The following is a 23,867-nucleotide window of genomic DNA, read 5'->3' on the forward strand; positions in this document are numbered from 1 at the left end:
AAATATTTTAAATCATTATGTCTTGCTGTTTTAAGTTCTCTTAAGCAGTATGAAATATCCTTCTTTATCCCTTCTGACTAACATAGGTTTGAAGTCCACTTTATCTGATATGAGGATGGACCCCTTCTTTTTTTCCTGAGTCCATGTGCTTGGTATATTTTCCCCCATTCTTTCACCCTTAGTCTGTGGATGTCTTTTTCTGTGAGATGAGTCTCTTGAAGACAGCATATTGTTGGATCTTTCTTTTTAATCTAATCTGCCAGTCTATGTCTTTTGATTATTGAGTTTAGACCATTAACATTTAGGGTTATTATTTTGATATGATTTGTATTCCTGGTCATTTTGGCTTATTGCTGGTTTTTAACTTGATTTGATTTCTCCTTTGATTAGCGTTCCCTTTCAGGTAGTTCCTCCCTTTGCTAATTGTATTGCTTTTCACTTCCTCCTCATGAAATATTTTGCTAAGTATGTTCTGTAGTGCAGGCTTTCTGTTTGGAAATTCTTTTAACTTTTGTTTATCATGGGAAGATTTTATTTTCATTTTAATGCGACTTGGTGTGGATCTGTTGTAATTTTGTGCACCTGGTGTTCTATAAGCCTCTTGTATTTGATTCTCCATTTCATTTTTCAGGTTTGGGAAATTTCCTGATACTATTTCATTGAACAGGTTGTTCATTCCTTTGGTTTGTATCTCTGTGTCTTCCTCAATCCCAATAATTCTTAAATTTGATCTTTTCATGATATCCCATAATTCTTTGAGGTTCTGTTCATGACTTCTTAACATCTTCTCAGTTCGATCAACTTTATTTTCAAGATTAAATATTTTGTCTTCATTGTCTGAGATTCTGTCTTCCGTGAGATCTGTTTTGTTGGTGATGCTTTCTATTGAGTTTTTAATTTGGTTTACTGTTTCTTTCATTTCAAATATTTCTGTTTTTTTTTTTTTTTTCAGAATCTCTTTCTCTTATTAAAGGGTTCTTTTGCTTCCTGCATTTGCTATTTTAACTGTTTATTTCAGTGATCATGCATTGTCTGAATTTTTTCCCTTATCTCGTCTTTTGCTTCATGGGATCATTGTAATTATGCAGATTCTAAACTCTTTTTCTATCATTTCTACTGCTATACTATCACTGGATTCTATCAAAACAGCATCTTGGTTTGTTAGGGACACTTTCTTCCCCTGTTTTATCATATTGTTTCTGTATATTCCCCTCTAGCAGTGAATATCTGAGGTTCTGAAGTTTTGCCCTGCAGGCTTATTGTGACCCTGCAGTTTTCCAGTACCTTCCATTCAAGGGGAAATCAATGTAACCAGCACCCACTACAAAGAAAATGCAGCCCTGAACCAGATAGCCCCTATAAAGGCTTTAACACTATTGCATTAAACAGGATGAGTTTGATTTTTATTTACAGTATTTCTAGTAGTAAATGAAGAGGATGGGGAAGGGTGTAGGATGTGAGTAAATAGAGGTACCTGTCAAAGGGCCACCAGTCTCCTGTAGATGTCTGAGGAAAGGAGCCGTCCTTCCAATGATCGTGGCCATGCCCTCAAAATTCTTGCACCAGCCTCCAAGAAGCTGGGAGACCCAACGAGGGTGCGCCCAGTCAGCACACGGGCAGGGGTGGGCAGGTGAGGTGTCTGGTGTCTGTCTGCAGTGGGGGTTGGGCAGGCTCCATGCACTACCTTTTAGAGCGAGGAGAAGCCCTGACTTATTAATTTTTGAAGCTTTAATTTGGACTAATTTTATACTTACTTAACTCCAAAATTAGTTCAGGGACCTTCTGTCACCTCCCAGAGGTTCCAAATGTTCTATGCAGTCAGTTTGTCATTGTTCCTTGTGTTAGTGTTTCTTCGTGATCTCCTTAAGATCATTGGTTCTGCACTTTTTCAAGCAAGCCCTGAAAGACTGCCCAAGTCACCGTCAACCGTTGATTCCTCCTTCATCCCTTTCCTATCATGTCCTCAGCCTCATCTACCAATGGATTCTCATTGAGAAGAGGAAACATGTCTTCTTTTTATTGATTCATTTTTAGCTATACATTTAGGATTCATTTTGACAAAATTATTAAGGTATGGAATATCATTTGCTCTAATTCAGCCTTAGTACTCTCCTTATCCTCCCCTCCTATCTCCCCGATTCCCTTCCCTCTACTCCACTGATCCTTCTGAGACGTACTTTTAGTTAGTTTGTTTAATTAGTGCCTACACATGATGGCGAGCCTCACTGGGGCCTATTTGTATGTGTACACAGGGAAGCTTCCCTTCCCCCATCCTTCTCCCGCCCCGAGTGTCTTCATCTAGTCCATTCATCTTTCTCCTATTTGGATGGAATGCCCCACCTTCTTCCCCTTTCTCTCTTCCCTCTTATTTTGTGCTAGTTTCCATATATCAGAAAAAGTGTTCGCCCTTTAGAGTGACTTTGCGGACATGGTCCTATGGTGCTTCTGCCTCCCTGGGGCGTCATCCCTCCAGGTCCTTCCAGGTCTCTTCTCATCTAGTCCTTCAGTGATCACGTCTCAGAGTAAGCCAAGGTTCTGTCTAAGGTGGGTTCCTCCAGCTCCCTTGAGTTCAGACCCCAAGATCCAAAAAGATACCTCCCTGGTGGTAAGAGGACACGAGAGAATGAAATGCACCTGCCCTCTCAGGTTACGGGACCAGGCATCCCGATTGGTTCTCCTCTTCTGTGTCTCTGTGCCTCCAGGGTGTGAACTTCCCTGGGAACAGGTGACAATGCACCTCTGGATAATGAGGAGCTTTGAGTGTTGTGCCCTCAGGGTCACAAGACTGTGAACAGTCCCTATATCACTCAATCAGCAGCCCACTGAGGCCATGATGCAGCATGGCTGAGTCTCCATCCAGAGAGGGTTCCTCCTTCTCAGGAGCCCTTTGCCTAACTTGTCCATCTGCCTTTCTTGGGGATAAATTTTCCACTATTGTCTTTCCATATCCAGAAAAAAAGTGGCACATTCCTCACTGATATCCTTAAGGTAAAATGAACTTCCCCAGAAATGTTGAGAGAAATTGAATCGTTTCTTCCTTACTCTCTTTGTCTCTTACATTTTCCTTCCTAATGGCTCTCCTTACTTCCTTCCATCTTCCACCCCTCTCTTTCCCTCTTTCCTTGATTTTCTTTCTTGATAATATCCATGAAAAAAGAGAACCATTTCAGGGATTAAGTAAAAGTGAGTCTTTACCTATTTTTATCTGCACATTCCAATTACGCAGAGTGCTGAGTTTCATTGTGGCATGTTTGCAGAACCCTGACCACACAATCTCAGTATTTCCACTTCCCAAGCCCCTTCCCTTGTCCATCCCTCTACTGGTCAGCCTTCTGCCCTCCTGGTGTCTCCTTTTCCCCTCCAGCTTTCTCATAGGAGGGAAAACAGGACTTTTCTCTTGGAGTTTGGCTGATTTCAAAAGTGTATTTCTTAACTAATCAGTCACCCTCTTCTGGATATATTTACTGCACCCCCGTCTTATGCAATCAGTTCTCACATTCTCCTCTTACTCTGTTTTCCAAATTCCAGAGACTCCTTCCCCTCCTGGGCATGAATGGACCCCTTCAGAATGGATTCTGCAGTTCCCTGAGGTCCTTCATTCTGTTGACCACTGAGGAGGCTGGGGTGGGGTGAGTGTGACTTGAATGTAACCACTTCAATTTTCAGAATTCATCCTTACAGAACTCAAGTCATGGTCCCATTTCTTTAAAGTGTATTGATGCATAATGATTGTGCATATCTTTGGGGCAGGATGTGATGATTCAATAACTATATTCATTATTTTGTAAACAAATCAAGAGATTTAGCTGATCCATCACCTCATGCATTCATCATTTCCTTGTGGTGAGAGCACTATGGATCTCCTCCTCCACTTTCTTGGAATATAAAAATCAAGTCTCTAGTGCTGTGGGAAAAGAGCTTGGTTTATTTGGACTCACTGCACCAATCAAGGCACACCTGCTGTGATTCTGTGGTTTATTCAGGCTCCTGAGACATTATTATGGAAATTCCTCTACTTACAGGTTCCTAAGAACAGCTGGTGTATGCTTTGACATTGTCAGCATATGACATATCTTTCTTTCTTCTTTTAAAATCAAAGAACCTTTATTTTTGTCTTCAAAGAACAAAGATTTCTTTTCCCACGATAATCATGATGAACTAACAAAATGGGCATTTAGTACATCTTCAAAACTTTTCCTTTTATGAGGCATCTTAGTTTAATAGAATCCAAGTTAAAAAAGTAAATTTAAAAAATCCTTTTTTGCCACCATTATAAAGCAAAATGAAATCTAGCATAGTCAGGGAAATCTATGCATACTTCAGGCCCTGCTCTAGAACTGTATTATTATGTTGTCTTCACTCAGTAAAATCTGATCTGATTTTGTAATCCTCCTCCTTTCTGGTTTGACTTCAAAACTCAGTGGCACCTTCTAGTACCATATGAACAAACTCATCAAATGCTAGACATATACCAACAATTTCACTGTCACTCTTTGCCACAATGTAAATTTTTGATCTTACGCACTTGTCCACGAACTCTAGTAGAGGAGGTTTGAAGAGTTGGTAGCAATATTAACCATCAAGGTGACTCAGGAAGTGTAGTAGATCATTCTTTATTGCCTCTTTGTGAGCTCAGGGTCCAGATTTAGGAATCCGGCTACATCATATGGGACAGAGAGGCTCAGGACTGGTCCTGAGCTGGTCCATGCAGGACTTCTCCAGGAAGTAGTGTTGAGGCTCTGTACTCACCTTGACCAGGGATTGAGGTGACCAAATCAGAAATATTAGGAGGGGGTCTGATCAAAGTTTATTCTTAACATTGGTTTTTCTAACTTTTATGTGATACAAATAAAATGCACGTGCCAAGACAAATAAAAATAGGGAGAGGAGCTTATGCTACTGGATAAAAGGGTTAATATTTATTTTTGCAAACAGCAATTGGGAAGGGAAAATGGTAGGTGAGAATACCAGTGGGAAGCCTCTGGAAAGCAAAGGGTAAACGATGTATCTGGACCATGGTCTACCCATGGAGATGGACTGTAGTGAAAGCTGTTGACATTGGAACAGTTTTGCAGTGAATTATCCACTATCCACCTTTTTAAACCTCCATTCACGTGATCAAATATTAGTATTTTGTTACTATCAATGAAGTAAGCATCCAGTCAGTAATAACTACAAGACAAGCAGACAATATTTCATGCATATTTCTCATGAAAGTACTCTAGGATACTTGCCAAAACATTAAACCTAAATTCTAATCAACAGATCACAGTTGGGCAAATGGTTTGAGTGAGACAGTAAGTATTAGGATTTGTGGGCCACGCTGTCTCTGTGGCAAGGGCTTAATTCTGCCATTGTACCACAAATGCAGCCACAGGAAATACACAAAGCAGTGTCTATGACCCAAGAGAACATCACCAAGAAAAACAAGCAGCAGGCTGGACATGGCCCAAAGATCATTTCCTGCAGTGTGCTCTAGAGGATAGCTTTGGAAGTGTGATTGGAATCATTTGCCTAGAGTCATTCTAAGGGAGAGGACAATGATTCCTTTCTATCTTATTTCCTATAAGTATCATACTTAAAATAGAATAGTTGGAAAATAAAAACTTGGTGACTGTAGCCAACATAATGAATTGTGGGTTTCAACAGAGCTAGAAGATAGAATTTTGAAATGGTGGACATATAGTATGGTGGATATACTAATTTCCCAATTAGCTGATTTGGTGAAAACAATTTGATTGCATGCATTGCATGCCACACATATGTACAATTATTATGTGCCAATTAAAAACTGAAAATACAAAAAAAAAAAAAAAACAGAAAAACACTTGGAATAGAGGAAGATGTGTTGTGGGAAATAAAAAGTCAGGGTAAGAGAGGGAAGGGAAAAAACCTGATTTGTTCTCAAAGTATCCATAGGATTAAGGGAGTTTCTCTAGATTTTTGTTTTCTCATAACCCCTATCTTTTATTTCAGACAAATTGATGACATGAAACAAGCAAATTTCTCAGATTCAGTAGAATTTCATCTCATGGGACTCTCAGAGGACTAGAACTGCAGCCCGTCCTTTTTGGACTTTTCGTGTCCATGTACCTGGTCACTGTGCTTGGGAACCTGTTCATCATCCTGGCCATCACCTATGACCCCACCTCCACACCCCCATGTACTTTTTCCTCTCCAACCTGTCCTTGACTGACATCTACAGCACATCCACTATAGTCCCTAAGGTGCTGGTGAACATCCAGACAGTACATCCATCAGTTACTCAGGTTGCCTCACTCAAATCTGCTTTGTCCTGGTTTTTGTCAGACTGTTAAATAGAATTCTGATAACAATGGCCTATGATTGATTTATGGTCATCTGTCACCCATTGTCATCATGATCCCCAAACTATGTAGGTTATCCTTCCTCATAAGCCCTGCTCCACACTTTGATGGTGCTGCAGCTGTCCTTCTGTGCAGACCTGGACATTCCCCACTTCTTCAGTGAACTGGCTCATTTCTTCAAGCTTGCATGTTCTGACAACCTCATAAATAACATACTAGTGTATTTGGTGACCTGCCTGCTGGGTGTTGTTCCCCTCTGTGGAATAATTTTCTCTTATACTCAAATTGTGTCCTCTGTTCTGAAAATTCGATCTGCTGGTGGGAAGTATAAAGCTTTCTCCATTTGTGGTTCACTTTTAATAGTTGTTTGCTTGTTCTTTGCTATGGGTTTTGGGGTGTACCTCAGTTCTACAGGTACTCACTCCTCCAGGAAGAGTATAGTAGGCCAATGATGAACACTGTGGTCACCCCCATGAAGAACTCCTTCATCTACAGCCAGAGGAACAAGGACATGATGGGGGCCATGAGGAAACTTATCTCTGGAGTAACATCTCTACATTGATGTCTGTGAGTACACAAGACAGTAGATCACATGGGAAGAGATGAGAATTGCAACAACCAGAGGTTAAATTCCACCTGCTCCGTCTTGTACCTATGTGCCCTCTATTAATTTTTGAACCCTCCCAGCTCAGTTTGCTGTTCTCTAACATTGGCTTGATCAGATCAACTCCTACACAGACATGGACTGGCATGATGTCTTCTAAACCAATGTTGGGCTGCAGCTAGGATGGTGTTCCCATAGGGTTATAACGCAGCTGAAGACTTCCCGTCTGATGTCACAGCTGTTGTGACAGTGCAGTGCACTGCATTCCCACATGCTCATAGTGATGCTGCTGTCAACAAATGCATGCTGTTGTCAGTTGTATAAAAGTGCCCCACAGACACATATGTACTCTGCATGATGTGTGATCATAGTACTGTGTGGCTGTGTTACTGGTTTATGTGATTAATATAATCTACTTTGTAATCAGTGCATATGGATAATGCAGAATAGGGGTTTCGTGGAAGCACAGTCGTATGTGAATAAGACTCTTTTGAGTGTTTTCCCCCATGCGCTCCTCCCCCGATTCCTCTCCTCTTCTGTCATTGTGTCCCTTCTACCTTCAGGCCATTTTATTTTGAGTTCCACATATGAGAGGAAACCAAGATTCTTGTCTTTCTGAGTCAGACTTACTTCTTACCATTATTTTGGAGTGTACTCTTTCTACTTACAAAACTCATTTACTCTAAGGCCACATACCATATTTGCTGGCAGGATCTCATGCATCTTATGCTTACTGCCTCTCCCAGTTGCACCCTTTTCCCTTGGGCTTGATTTTATCTCACTTTGTTTTGTCCATCAGGGTCATGGGAGCAGCAGGTTATGCCAGGGAGCCTTTGTGTGTAGAGCCTGTGTGAGCGAGTTTTGTAAAAGTTCACACCTTGATGGTTCACACCATGAAATTACCCAAAGATGCATTTCTCAGAATGTGTTCCCACCATTAAGGGGCACATGACTGCATTTGGGCAGATTTGAAATACTCCTCGCTATCATTGAGAGTGTCCCCAGGTGCAATCAGACAAGAGTCTCAACTGAGGAACAGTTCAGAGGTAGGGCATGTCCAGGTAGAGACCCAGAGGGTGACATCTCACTCCCCTGTGGGCTTCTTCCTCACACTGTCCCTGAGGCCTGAAGGTCGTTGATGGCTACATCAGTGCAGGATCATGTTGCACACAATGAGAAACAGGAATCACTCCCTCTCTTTTCTCTCTTCATGAAGAGAGATATTCTATCTAACTGACATAAAATACAACTTCTCCCAAGACTGTGTAATTTTGTGTAAGTGTGTGTAATTGCAATCTATTTTATCAGCTTCTGGAAACAGTGTATAATCTATTTCATCATTTGCACTAACAAGTAGACTTGGACTGGGCACTTACCCAACAGTTATGTTAACAGCCTTCAGAGTATCTTTGTGGATATTTTATTTTTCCATTTGGGTTAACAACAATTTCAGCACTGAAATTGTCACATGTCACAAGTCATAAATACACTGTCTGATGCCTCTACCCTAAATAAAATCTTCATGTAGTTCCCATATAAAGAGAAATATCAACGTTCTCTCTTTTGTAGTAGCACACCATCACAGGTATTGTTTTTCTTTAACCTATCTTGATATTTGGTTAAGTCAGAAGAGAAGACCCGGAGTAGCCAAAGCAATCCCAACCAGAAGGGTGATGCTGGAGGTATCTGAATACCCAGCTTCATATTGTGTGATAAAGTAGTAGTAACAACCCAGCATGGTCCTTGTATAGAAATATACATGAATACCAGTAAAATAGACATGAATACCAGGGAAATAGACATGAATACCAGGGAAATAGACATGAAGCCTAGGGAAACAGACATGAAAGCCAGGGAAATAGATAGGAAGACCAGGGAAATAGACATGAAGACCAGGGAAATAGACAAAGGAATGAGACCACATGGCTACAGTCATCTGTTCTTTGACAAAGGTGCCAAAGTATGCACTGGAGAGAAGACAGTCTCTTAAACAAATGGTACTGAGAAAAATGGATATCCATATGTAGAAAAATGAAAGTAGATCTCATCTCTGTCTCTACCGAAATCGATTTAAAGTAGATCAAAGACCTAAGTATAAGAACCAAACTTTGAAACTGCCAGAACAAAACATGGAGGAAATACTTCTAGATATTGGCAGGCAATGACTTCCTGAATAGGACTCCTAGGGCCTGGGCTATAACAGCAAGAATGGAGAATGGGATTGCACCAAATTAAAAAGTTCTGCCTTTTGATAAAACTATGTTGTAAGCATATGAAAGCAGGGATTGTGAAACCATAGTGAAGAATAGTTAATATGCACCTGTAAAAAGAAAATGTGTTTTATATACACAATGAAGTTGTACTTTATGGTTAAAGAAGAATAAAATCGTGCCATGGGAAAGAAAATGGATGGAACTACAGGTCAGCATGTAAAGAAAAATAATCCAAAAACCACAAGGACAGGGATCACACTTTTTCTCTCTTATATGGCAACAGAAAAAAAGAAGACCTGAAAATCGAAGGGAGATTATTAGAGAAGATGAAGGGGAGAAGGAAGGGTGGGGAGGATTAGAATGTTATATTTATATATGAACATGACACAGTGAACTACAACATTCTGTAAATTCCATATAATTCACACTCCTCAATGCCCATCAGTTGCTGGGCTTAGCAGGCGTTCCTTCCTTTTCAGTCTTATTCTTACATGATGTGTGGTAATTAAAAAACAGGGAGTCTTTCTGGTATTGATGAAATTTGGGTAGTTATTTTTTGCTGTTGTGAGTAAAGTTGATTGAATATTCCCTTTCATGTCTCCTGGTGGAAATGTAAGACAATTTGATCTGTCCACTCATCATGTCATGTTGTTTGTTTTTGGGTAACTGAAAAGCTTCACCTTATTTTTAAATAAAATTCTTCTCTTTGTACAGTACCTAGAAACATTGATCTTCTTCACAATCCCATTGATTTCTTTATGTATTTTATCTTTTATTTGTATATTTTAAAGTGAATGGGGCTAAAAATGTGAACAAAGTGATTGTAATATTATCTTGTCATAATATTTCAACTATATATCCTGTAAATTACAAACTCATACAAAAAGGTGATATGTTCTAAATTAATTGGATAAACGAATGAAAATACCAAAGCCCTTAAGTTCAAAGGTTTTAACATGAACAATAATTTGGGGTGTCCTCCAGCTACTAAATGATAGATAAAATCACACCAAATGCATTGAGTGTTTGGACACAGCTCTTCATTACTGCCTTTTGGAAATTTTGTCATTTAACTAATAATTTCACAGAAAACAAAGAATCATAATTTCACCTCACAATTTCCTAATACAAAGAAAATGTGTTGAAAACAACATCAATCAAAGTATGTTTTTGTGTGTGTGTGTGTGAATGTGTCACATTTAAGCCCTCCATTCTGTATAATTAATAAGCACCAGTAAAAAGAAATTATCATGATGAATTGAAAACAGTGTTTATAAAACTATAAGCAGGAAGTAACATCCTGTTTATACATTGGGCAGTTTTCAGTGATCAAAGAGAATAGGTTAGATTCTACTTTCTAACATATAAGGAGGAAAAATTACAATTCAGAAAATTTCTAATGCCAATTAAGGAGAAACATTCTCAGTGTTTGCATTTTTACAGTGCTAGAGATTGGATATTTTCCCCTCAAAGCTCCAGTTGAAAGAGACTTGGTTGCAACCTTAGAGCAGGTGGTGGAACCTCTTAGATGTGGGGAGTGAGGGAGGGGAGTTAGGTCATTAGAGCTGTGTTCTGAAGGGGATATTGGGACCTCAGCACCTCCCTTCTCTCTAAGTTTCTGGCAGCCTCCTCTACCATACTCTCCTTCCAGGTGTCCTGTGCCACCCTCGTCCCAAATGAAGAAGCCCGGTAACTGTGAACCCAAACTTTCCAAACCATGAGTCAAATAAGCCTCTCTTCAGTATCTGTTACATGGACAGAATGCTGGCTAACACAATATCTTCGCCAATGTGATAAATATACACAAATGTGAACTATCTTCCCACATTTCATTACATCAGACTTTCTGAAGTCATGAATTAAAAATAGATGGTCATGTTTACAACTGAAAAAGGAGTCCTCGAATTCTTATAAGGATGCCCCTTGTGATCAGGGTCCATGCAATGCAATTGAGCAGAGACAGTGCAGAGAACTGAGTGGTGCAAACATGGCCTCAGGGGTCAGAGATCAGCCATCCTAAATCCCTCACTCCTGCAGAGTTGGTCTTCAAGGACATGCACTCTTGGGATCTGATTGTTAGTAAAATATCTGCTCTAATGACGAGCTTTGGATATTGAACCCCAGGGATACAGAGACTATAGGAGTCAACCTGGGACCACCTCACTCAACTGTCCTGCCCCAGCCAGAAAGCAGCACTGAGCCTCCTCCCAGAGATGAGCCTTCCTGACCAGGGTTCCACTGCCTAATTCAGTCCATCCTCATTCCCTGAGGACACATCTTCCATCTTCAATATCCAGGTGAGATTCTGAATAACATTTCTCATGACTCCAATCATACGACTGAAGTTGCCTTAATACTTTTGAGGTGTGATTCTTGTACCTCACTTAGCTATTATTGAACTCATTTTAATTCCTATATATTTCATCATATGCCCATGCCAAATGATTATTATGTTTATCAATGTTTCCTTGTTGTTTTTCTATCTCCAGAGAGAGTTTTAGCTCATCCAACCTTTCCCTTATATTAGAACTTATCAAACCACGGGTGTTTTCTTTCTTTCCATTTTCCTCAGTTGCCCTGGCCCACTACTTCTTTCTCAGGAATGAATAACACTACATGTGATAGTTCATGACAGCTAAAAAAAAACAAAAGGAAATGTGAGTGTAAGAGTCCCATAGGCTGAGTGTGCACTGGGTGCTATTGTTCGATGCATTTCCCATCAAGAAATATCCCCCAGATATTTTCAGCTTCACTGAAGTAAACTGAATAAAGTTTGCACTTATTCAAGGTGTGAAGTGTGCTGGTTGGATGTTCTCACACATTGTAAAATGATCTCCACCATGCAGGTTCATTGTACAAATAGACAATGAAGTCCTCTTGTACTGTGGATGATTTCCCTCTTCTCAAAACATGCTCTACCACAGACATTTAATTCAGAGCGAGAATATTAGTGAGAAAGTTGCTGTGAAACTATTATTACACCCAATGTAAATGTTGACAGAACCAGATCTCTCTTACTTCAAAGACAATGACCCTTGTTCCACAGTGATGCTCCTAGTAGGACTTAGTGTGCTAAGTGATTACCAGTGTGTTGTCTGTAGTTTCTGACTACCCCAGTATCAGGAAACTGATCTTATGTTCATCTGTTTTCCTAATTGTCTATGCATGTCACTTTTTATCTCTCTCAGCTGGTTAAAAAAAATGATATGCCACCTATCCACAGAAGGGAAGAACTCCCTCAGGTGGGACAGAGAAAGTTGCCCTAGGAATAAAGTATTTCCTGGTCTTGACAGACTCTAACATTTCATCCTTATTTTTTAAATAATGGCATGCAGTAATTTGGATTGAAAAGTTGTGTCTTATACTTGCCATTATTCTTGGCACTTAGCACAACACATGAGATGTTGGTGTTCAAGAAAAAAAAATATTTCAATAGACTGAGGAGCAATGAAGAGAGAAAGTAGCAGAACAAACGATCTAATATTCACTTGAGATCACAGCTCTGTGGGAAAGGTTTTTATTTTTAAATGAACTTCTCAATGTTAAGCATCCATAAGAGCAGAAAGAGGATTGTTGAAGCATAGAATGCTGTCCCTCATCCCAGAGCCTATCAGCACCAAGTTTAGAGGGGAAACAAGAACATCACACTTGGTGCATCTTCCCAGTGCTGCCAATGGTGCTGTCCACCCATTTGATTATCTTTCATTGTATCGTTTTCATCAGGTTCGTCAAAAATATGAAAACTGGAAATCAAACAACTGTTTCAAAATTCCTCCTCCTGGGACTGACAGAGGACCCAGGACTGCAGCCCCTCATCTTCAGCCTGTTCCTGTCCATGTACCTGGTCACCATCCTGGGGAACGTGCTCATCATCCTGGTCGTCAGCTCTGACCCCCACCTCCACACCCCCATGTACTTCTTCCTCTGCAGCCTGTCCTTGAAGGACATCTGTTGAAGCTCAAGTATAATCCCTAAGATGCTGGTGAACATCCTCGCCCAGGATCAGAGCGTCACCTATGCAGGCTGCCTCTCCCAGGCCTGCTTTGTCTTAGTTTTCATGGCCGTGGAAAGTTGTCTGCTTGCAGTGATGGCCTATGACCGCTATGTGGCCATTTGTCATCCACTTAGGTACACAGTCATCATGAACCCCAGTCTGTGTGTCCTTCTGGTTCTGGTTTCCCTATCCATCAGTATTGTAGATGGCCTCCTCCACACTCTGATGGTGCTGTGGCTGTCCTTCTGCACAGACCTGGAGATCCCTCACTTCTTCTGTGAACTTGATCAGGTCACCAAGCTGGCCTGTTCTGATACGCTCATTGATAACATCCTTATATATATTGCAGCTTGCATATTTGGTGGTGCGCCTCTCTCTGGGATCATTTTCTCTTACTGTCACATTGTGTCCTCCGTCTTGAGAATGCCCTCATCAGAAGGAAAGCATAAAGCCTTTTCCACCTGTGGGTCTCACCTGTCTGTCGTCTCCTTGTTCTATGGCACAGGTTTGGGGGTGTACATTAGCTTTGAAGTGACTGACTCTCCCAGGAAGACTGCAGTGGCCTCAGTGATGTACACTGTGGTCCCTCAAATGCTGAACCCCTTTATCTACAGCCTGAGGAACAGGGACATGAAGGAGGCCCTGAAGAAGCTCATCAGTGGAACAGCCTCTCCTCTATGAGAGGTTATTTACTTTGGACTTGGGTTTTTATTGAATGTCAAAGTGGTGGAATTCCTCATGGGTCAGAATGTACACTTCTCTAGTCACTATATTTTTCTAAAATGATCAGACGATGAAATGATCTGATGCATATTAACCTGCCTTGAAACCTGACTGCTTTCATCTATGTCTGTGATGTTTGGTGATTCCAATTCTCAAGCACAATTCTTTGTGCTCTTCTTACGGCAGCAGAACTGGAAAGAGGGGTTCTAACTTTAACAAGTTTCATTGTGGTAATTTGGAAAAAAATGACTCAGCTGGGGAAATATTTATGCAAAATTGTGGTCCCATGTACAGTGTAGCTTCCCCTGGTCGTATGGGTGTTAGAATGTGAGAGTGAAGTTCATTTGTACTTGGGTGTCATACTAGCCCTTAGTTTCTGTACAGTTCTGTGATGTTCAACAATGAATTCAATCTCTAACTCCCATTCAGTTGCTTTAACTTGGTCAAGGAAAGACCGAGTTGGGGGTTTTGGTTTATTGATTCTTTATGGATCAGACTCAGAAGGAGAGCTGCAGAAGTTGCACAGGACAGGGAACGATTCACACAAGGTCGAGGTCATATGTGGAAACTATCTTCAGCCTGATCCTGTGGGGAGGGCCATGAGGGTTGCATCTCACAGACAGACATGCTGTGATCAAATAAACTGAACTTTCAACCTCAGTTAAGTAATTGCTGAGCTGTTACCTGATCCTCATGAGGTTACCTCAGCATCCACCCTGATCAATTTCATTTTTATGAAATTCATGTAATTGGATTATCTCAGAGGCTTCAGATATTTTTGCAACATTAAGACATGTTTTTTGAAGATAACAGCAGTTATCAAAGAAGAAAAATCACTAATTCTAATATACTGATGCAACAAAGGGTATTATGATTTTTTCCAAGGACATCAGGAGTTAAGAACTTATAGATTTGGGGATCATGGCTTCCTTGAGTTCTGCATGAGGTGGCTTCTTCCAAGGACTTGTTATCAGCCTCCCCAGGTGGTTGCAGCAGATGCAGGTGTTATGCCTGGGACACAATGCCAGAGACAGAAAGCCAAGTGTCCTTCCCTTGATCCACTGGTCATAGGGCACTCTATGGAGTCATACAGAAGACATCTGTGTCATAAGCTAAATGGTGACCCTAGAAATGATGCCTCCCCTGCCCCCGCCACATTGTTTAGGAGCTTACATGATGTGAAGGTGGTTGTTAAACTGAGAAAGGATTATTGCAGAAAGTGATCTATTACATGCTGTCTGGATGGACCTTGAATAAAATTTCATATGTTCTTTATTTCAATTTGTTCTAATTAGTTATACATGACAGTAGAATGCACTTTGACACATCATACATAAATGGAGTATAATTGCTCATTCTTCTGGGTGTATATGATGTACAGTCACACTGCTCATGTAGTCATATATGTACATAGGGTAATAATGTCTGATTCATTCTACTATCATTTCTAACCCTGTTCTCCCACCCCTCCCTTCACTTCCCTCTACCTAATCCAAAGTAACTCTATTCTTCCCCAACCACCACCCACCCCCACTTATTGTGAATTAGAGCCAACATATCAGAGAAAACAATCAAACTTTGGTTTTTTGGGATTGGCTTATTTCACTTAGCATGATATTCACCAGCTCCATCCATTTATTGGAGAATGCCACCATTTCATTCTTTTGTAAGACTGAGTAATATTCCACAGTTTTTATGTACCACATTTTCTTTATCCATTCATCTGCTGAAGGACTACTGTTTAGCTATTGTATGTTGAGCTGCTATAAACATTGATGTGACTGTGTCACTGATGTTCTTTTTAAGATTGAGTAGGAATTGAGATTAGATTAATGTAATGATTTTTACAGTGCTGGGAGTGGACACTCAGTCTCATGCTGCTAGTCAAGTATGAAATCACTGAGCTACACCCCAGCCCTGCAGCCAGGTTTGTTTTTTTTTCCCTGAGGATTGAACCCAGGGACAGTTACCCACTGAGCCACATCCCTGACCCTTTTCAGTATTTTATTTAGAGACAGGGTCTTTCTGAGTTACTTAGGTTCTCACTAGGTTGCTGAGGCTGGCTTTGAACTCAGGATCCTCCTGCCTCAGTCTCCTGAACTGCTGGGATTACAGGTGTGCACTACTGTGCCTGGGCTGCAGTCAATTTTGATTGCCCATATCATAATACCTATCTCCAAGATAGGTATTCTGTAAGGTCATTCTGTAATACTCTTATTATCACTTTCTCATGGATTTTTGTGCACTATATTATAACAACTTTCTTCTGACCTTGATAAAGTTCCAAGGTCATGACTGGTTTCTGGGTCTTGGTTGTCATCATTGCACTTCTGAGAGTCCTTCAAGTTGTTGGGTTTAGCTGATGTTACCCCATAATCAGTCCTATTTTATATGATGATTGATAACAGAAAACAACAGGGATATTTTTTCTGATATGCATAAAATTGGGGTTATTATTTTTCTGTAATTGTAAATAAAGTTGATGGAATAGGTTTTTTCATGCCTCATGTTGGGAATATTTCATTCTTTGGGTGGGTTTTTTGGCTACAAGGGTGTAAAGTTCCTCCTTTGTGAAGTACTAGTGAGTTTCCTGAAGTGGTTGAACTTCACGTGCTGCCTTCCCGTTAGATAATCCTATGGTCCTCAATCAGCACAGAACATTTTCAATTACCCAGGCAGTGGCAGCTGTGCTAATTGGTGCCATTGATTTACATTTCTCTTTTTATAAGGTGAAGTGTCTTTTCACATGCTACATGACCCACTTTCTTTTCCCCTTTTGGAAACTACATGTTTGAAACATTTCCACTGAGTTGTTTTGTCAACATGCTATCGGCTCCACATCATTTGGTGGATGTACACAAGTCCTTAGTTCAAATATGAGTTGCTAGGTCACTATTTTCCCTAACGATCTGCCTCAGTGATTCTTAATGGTGAAAGAATTATTTACATCAATGGAAATAATTTAGAACATTGCCTTTGAAAACCATGAAACCTCTTAGAGTTTCTTTCTGCCTTTGAAGTGGCAGAACTTCACAATTCTTTGTCTTTCAATTCAGCAATTAATCAACCATCTCTTTACATACTGATGTTTCCTGAACTGTCTTGATAATTCAGAAGTTATTGTGTCTTTTTCTGCAACAACCTCTCAGATGATCATTTAAGCATGCCAGCCCTAATATTAAGTCGTTTGGGGTAACAAACTCCAGATTTTTTGGTTACAACCTCAAGGTAGCTAGTACCTCAGGTTAACAGCTTTTCTGTTAATTTGCAACTTCCTACAATGATATTGATGAGAAACACCCATAAGTCAAATCTATGACCTTTAATGTTTAGAAAATACATGTATTGAAGCAAAAACTTTGAAAGAGGGAAGGTTCGCATGGGAATTCTGCAAAAATACTGAAGCATACTTACAAGGCATCCCTAGTTCACATCAATTGCACGTAATATTTTCAAACCATTCAGTGTCCTAGTAAACAAGTAACGATATTCATGGAGTCATACATATAATTACCCCATTGTATTTGTGAGTTTTTGGGCAAATTAGAGTCTCTATATTAGCACTTGCATTTATACAAGAAATAGGTAGATAAAGTTGAAATAACAAGGTTTTTGTTTTTAATCACAAATGGCTTAGTTGCACCTCAAGCTGGCTTGTTTGTTTGTTTGTTTTAATAGGGTTTCCTTTAGAAATACTTAGAAACACACGTGTGAATCCAGTAGAGAAGACAGGTGTATCCATGTCCGAGTGTGTTGGATTTGGGTGTGAACCGACAAAGGGGAAGGAAGAGTTGATGTCTCAGGAGTCTCAGGGTGAGGGACACCAACACCAAACTTGGAAAGGAGAGAGGTAAGGGACCTGTCAAACTGTAGCCATTTCCACAGCCAGCCATCCTGATGATCACACATCGCAAGTGTCTCACGCTTGTTAAGTTGCCTGCTGAGTCTGCATCAGGAAAGCCTCAGGTTCCAAGCACCTGGGGACCTTTGCTCTGGGTTCTTTCTCTCTCTGCTGTGCAGTTCCTTTTTCTCCTGTAGCAAGTGCACTACCACAAGGACCCTTGTTGAAGGGCATCGTGTCTTCCTTATCCAATATTCACATTAGGATGCACTAACCAATTGCTACTCTTTTCTTCATTTTTTTTTTTTTTTTACAAATTCCAGCATATGTCATCTTTCTTCTGATTCCTACCTTAAAAAAATTTAGGCTAGGGAGATAGCTCAGTTGGCAAAGTGCTTGCCTTGTAAGCACAAGGCCATGGGATCGATTCCCAGCACCACAAAAAAAAAAAAAAAAAAAAAAAATTAGTGCAAGAATTCATTGTATGAAGAAGAATTTCATTGTTAAGTGTAAACTGCTCACAATGCTTCAAGGAACTAATAGTCATAATGCCTAAGGCTTCAAAAACACATGCTCTGCTCTTGAATGTGGGTCCTGCTTTGATATCGCTGCTGGTGATACACCACTTTAGTGGGCAGTGAATGGAAGGTCTTGAGAACCAAGAAGTTCTTTGTGGTTATTTATCGGTGGAAGTTTTCAGGAGTCACGTGACAGAAACTTGCAGAAGCTTCAGTCTTCAGTATTGCTATTGGGTACTAATCGTGAGTCCCCTTATATTAAGGTAGATGTTCATCTTGGGAGTCTGACATTGTGATTTCAAAGTATATGAATTTCTCTTCAAAAAATGGCTCCCTGTTTCTGGGGCTGTCACTCAGTGTTGGAGTGGTAGCCTCCCCTATGTAAGGCCCTGGTATTATCCCCAGAACTGCAAAAGTAAAGCATTGCTTGACATCTCATCTCAGCCTGGCTGCAGTCTCAGTGCCTGCTCCCTTCATAGCAACCCTCGTCGAGATGATTCCCTGTTCTCACTCTCCACAGCTATTCTCCTCCCATGATTCCAAGGTCAACCCAATGGGAGCTTTAGAGAACTTTCTCCTGTGGCAGGTTCACAATCGCTCTCACCCATCACCAATTAGTTCTATGCCTAAATCCAGTTCACTGCCTTCTGCTCAATGATGTGCACGCTGCCATAAATCCATACAAAGCCGACATCGAGCTCAGTGAAGGTCTTCCTTGGAGGCTTTTCTGAAACTTTTGGGTGCTCCAGCTCCACAGCCATGGGGACAGGAAATGTTCAAGTTCAACCACGTTCGTTGCTCAGGTACAGAAGCTGCTTCTGCTCCTGCACACTAATATCCTCCTAGAACACTGTGTCCTCAGCTGTCAAAGAGGAAGCACTTTCTGGCTTATGGAGATGAATCCATAGAGGTCCTTGGCTTCTGTTTACTTATCCTATTATATTTGATTTTTGTTTTATCCCTTGAAACCTTCATCTTCCTTTTATGTATTGCTGTGTTTGGGGTTGTCAGTGGAAACACTGACCTTTTTGAAATAACTCCACTGATACCTTTTATATACTCTTTCCATTTTTTAAAGTGGATGAGGTTAACATGGTGAAGAAGGTCCTTATGTAGTCATCCATTTAAATAAAATATCCAATGGACATACAGACTTAACATATTCTAAGTTACGTTCAGTGTGAAAATATTGAAGCCTTTATACATAAAATGTTTTAAAAAGAAAACTAACACAGAACTCTGCCTCCCCCTGTAAAATGGCTGATGAAATCTAGTCGAAGGTGTTGAGCATATGGGCATAGCTGCAGAATTCTGCCTTTTGTTAATTTTGTAGTTGTTTCTCGATTAAAAGTAACAAACAAGTATTGCACCTTGAGCTCATCTTATGGGAAGGAAAAAAAATTGAAACTATTGGGATGGAAGTGAAAATGGCATTGGTGAAATGGTAAGCAGGAAGTGACAGCTATGTCTGCATTTTTGGTGGTCCACAGTGATGAAAGAGAATGTATTAGAAGATTCTTTGAAAATATTAATAAACAAAAATTATGGCCCAGCCAAAAGCTATCTGACCAAGGAAAAGCACCTTGGGTGTTTGCAGTGGTACATTATTATTTTGGATATTTGAATATTTGTCCTGTAAGGACACATGTTAAGGCTTGATCTTCATGATGTGACACTAGAGGGAGGTGCTGGGGCCTTTCAGACCTGGGACATAGTGGAAGGAAGTCTGGTCCCTGGGTGCCTGCCCTTGAACAGGATATTGGGATCCTGGCCCCTCTTCTTTCCCTCTTTTCATACTCTGGCTGCCATGACTGAACTGTCCTCTTCTGCCATGCTCTCCCTCTGAGATGTACTGTGCTGTCACTGACTGAGCAACAGGACAAGTGACCATGAAATGAAACCTCTCAAACCATGAGCCAAAGTGAACCTCTCCGAGGTATACCTTACAGCAACAGAAAGCTGACTAACAATGACTTAGCTAATATTTTAGGAAGTATTATTTTTACCCACCCATATAGGAAATGTCTCCAAATTATTAAAGCAAGATTCCCAAAATGATTAATTAAAATAATGGCTTTGTTTGTAATTTAAAGAAGCCCTGGTAGAGAGATGCAAGCCTCAAGCAATGCTAGTGAACAGAGACGGGGCAGAGAACTGAATGGTGCAATCACAGCCTCAGGGGTCAGGAATCAGCCACCCTGAATCCCTCATTCCTGCAGAGCTGATCTTCAAGGACGTGCACTCTTGGGATCAGATTGTTAGTAAAATAGCTGAACTAATGAGGAGTTTGGGATATTGAGCCTGCAGAGAAAAAGAGACTGTAGGCATCAGTATGGGACCACCTCACTCAGCAGCCCTGCCCCAGCCAGGATGCAGCACCTGAGCTCCTCCCAGAGATGAGCCTTTCTGACCAGGAACACCTGACACTATGTCAGTCTGCATTTCCTGAAGATCCATCTTCCACCTTCAGCATCCAGGTGAGGCTTTTGGACAACATTCCTATTTAAACCAACCAGACGTCTAAAATCCCATATTTGGTGTTTGAGAGGTGCAATTCATGTGTCTCATTCATCCACTGTTGAAATCATTTTAGTCCCTATACATATTATTATATGTCCATGCCTCACATGTATGTGCATCGCTCAGGTCTGTGCATTTCCACTCACCTCCATTTCACAGACAGTGTTTAATCAATGTTTTCCTTCTTATCCTTCCTTCTGGCCATCAATTCCAGAATTTATTTCATCACAGTGAACACTTCCCAGATATTTGCATTTATCATATCTCTGTCCTTGTTCATCAGTTATTGTGACACACTCTTCTTTCTGAGGATTGAAGAGTGCTCTGGGCCACAGTTCACTACTGTAAATGCAGAATCAAAAGAGAAATATCAGAGTGGGGGATCCATGTGGCGATGGTGTGCAGGTGCTTTTGTTGGATGAATTTCAACATAAATCATGATCATGGTATTTTTATGCATTCATAGGAGGATAATTCAGTAAAATTGGTATAAATTCAAGGTGTACAATGTGATGGTTGGATGTAAATCAATCCAAAATGACTTCCAGAAGCAAGGTGATTAATGCATTCCACAGGCAGCTGGTTTCTTGTACAGTTGGTGATTTCTCCCTCCTCAAGCTTTTCTAGAGCCTGGATCATGTTCAGAGTGTGTACTTTCCATATTGCACTCAAAGGACAATGCTGTTCTACCCAGTTATGTCTCTCTCTGTAGACAAAGGCCGTTGCTCCTCTGTGACACACCAGAGACGTCCCAGGTTGTCCTGAGAGGATGTGTCAACTTGTATGTGTCTGTTATGAGAACCCAAACATTGTTTCTAGTTGGATCTCTTTTGTTAGGAGCCTACACATTTCACTTTCATCTCATTTGTTGTTTTTCTTTAATTGATATGTTGTTTATTAAATTAAGTGAAGAACTCCTTTAGAATGAGGTAGAGAATCTCGTGGCTTCCCTTTGAATGAGGGCTGACTTAAGTTCCTGTGGGGGTGTCCTCTGAGTTTCAAAGGTGTAGAGACAACATTTCTTAATCTTTGCTCAGGTCCAACAGGAAGGATTCCATCTCCCTCTGTAATTGTTTTCACAGGTAGGATGGACATATATTGAAAATCAGAGAAGGATTGGAGGCTTTTTGTAGGGGAAATAATAAAATTGCAATTGAAATGATGAGATCTGAGTGGCCAATTATCAATGCCTGTCCTGTACTATCCGGAGACAAGGACAGAAATTACTTAAGAATCAACTCAACAGTCAGAATATCTGAGCTCAAATCCAGTCTTTGCTGAACATGCACTGTGGTTCAGATATCCATGATATAAACTCATCCTTCCTGAGTGTCCTCCTGGGTAAATCTGGATGGTAATAAAACACATAAATTTTCACAAGATGATTTTGAAGCAAGCCCAAATTAGGGAACCATTGCTTTAGAAGACAGATTTCCAGAAATTATTCTTGATGTCTCTTAAAATATAGGCATGGAAAATTCTAGTTCAAAATCATGTCTCACACTTTTATTTCATTCTTAGCACTTAGCACAGTGCCTGGAAGAGAATTGGTGTTCAATAGCAACTCATTTCAATGAAAGAAATGGAGGAGGAGAAGTGTGTAATGAGGGATGGGAAGAATTTACATCACAAAAAAATATGAATATTCATTCCAGTTCACAGTAACAAGGAGGAAACTTTTGTGTTTGATGAAGTTGTTCTCAAACTACATCAAATATTTCTAAGGGCTTGTTGAAGCACAGACTGCTCGTGCTTATCCTGAGGGTGATTCAGCAGATAACTGGGGTTGGGAATCAGGGATGTGCAATTCTGTCCTCTTTCCAAGTGTTACTGCTGTCCACATTGGTTATGATGTTTTCTCCCATCTTTCCCATAGTAGTCTCCAGCAACATGGAACCCACAAACCAAACAGTTGTCTCAGAATTCCTCCTTCTGGGACTGACAAAGGACCCAGCACTGCAGTCCCTCATCTTCAGCCTGTTCCTGTCCATGTACCTGGTCACCATCCTGGGAAATCTGCTCATCATCCTGGCTGTCAGTTCTGACACCCACCTCCACACCCCCATGTACTTCTTCCTCTGCAGCCTGTCCTTTAATGACATGTGTTTAAGCACAAGCACAGTCCCCAAGATGCTGGTGAATATCCAAACACAGGATCAGAGCGTCACTTACATAGGATGTCTCTCCCAGATATTTTTTGTCTTAATTTTTGCATATTTGGAAAATTTTCTCCTTGCAGTGATGGCCTATGACCGGTATGTGGCCATTTGTCATCCACTGAGGTACACAGTCATCATGATGCCCCACATCTGCTTAACTGCTGGTTCTGGTCTCCTTGTTCATCAGCTCGGTGGATGCCCTCCTTCACACTCTGATGCTGCTGTGGCTATCCTTCTGTGCAGACCTGGAGATCCCACACTTCTTCTGTGAACTTGCTCAGGTCATCAAGCTGGCCTGTTCTGATACCTCAGTGGATAAGGTACTGATATATGTTGCAACGTGCATGTTTGGTGGCATACCTCTTTCTGGGATCATCTTCTCTTACATTCACATTGTGTCCTCTGTCTTGAGAATGCCCTCATCAAGAGGAAAACATAAAGCCTTTTCTACTTGTGGGTCTCACCTGTCTGTTGTCTCCTTGTTCTATGGGACAGGTGCAGGGATCTACATTAGCTCTGCAGTGACTGACTCTCCTAGGAAGACAGCTGTGGCATCAGTAATGTATTCTGTGGTTCCTCAGATGCTGAACCCCTTCATCTACAGCTTGAGGAACAGGGACTTGAAGGAGTCTTTGAGGAATCTCATTGGAAAGACAACTTCCTTTCTATGATATAATGACTTCTATCTCCACATCTTTATGTTCTTTCTCTTTGGTCTATAATTCAAAATGACAAGATTCCTGTTCAGCTTGAATGTGTCAAACTTGACTTAATGCATATTTCTCATAGTTAGATAAATAATCACCATGTGCATTATAACTTGTGTTGAACCCTGACTTCTTTTCCTAACTTTGTGATATTTGACTTATGATTCCTATGAACAGAACATACTTTATTTTCTCACATTTCACAGAAATGGTTATTGAAGCACTGGCTTCTGATTTTTGAAAATTTTGTTTTTGTGTCCTC

The 23,867-nt window shown here is 40.6% G+C and overlaps 2 pseudogenes across 2 annotated transcripts; both read left to right on the forward strand.

The window, feature by feature from the left end:
• The first annotated feature begins 12,879 nt into the window (after positions 1-12,879).
• On the forward strand, positions 12,880-13,818 carry LOC306646121 (olfactory receptor 7G2-like; annotated as a pseudogene). Its single transcript has one exon. The product of its transcript is annotated as an olfactory receptor 7G2-like (transcript).
• An 8,811-nt stretch (positions 13,819-22,629) lies between these two features.
• LOC306646119 (olfactory receptor 7G2-like) lies at positions 22,630-23,569 on the forward strand (annotated as a pseudogene). Its single transcript has one exon. The product of its transcript is annotated as an olfactory receptor 7G2-like (transcript).
• Positions 23,570-23,867: the final 298 nt, after the last annotated feature.

Source organism: Sciurus vulgaris (genome assembly GCF_902686455.1).
Source record: "Sciurus vulgaris genome assembly, chromosome: 16".
In the NCBI taxonomy this organism is placed as follows: domain Eukaryota; kingdom Metazoa; phylum Chordata; class Mammalia; order Rodentia; family Sciuridae; genus Sciurus; species Sciurus vulgaris.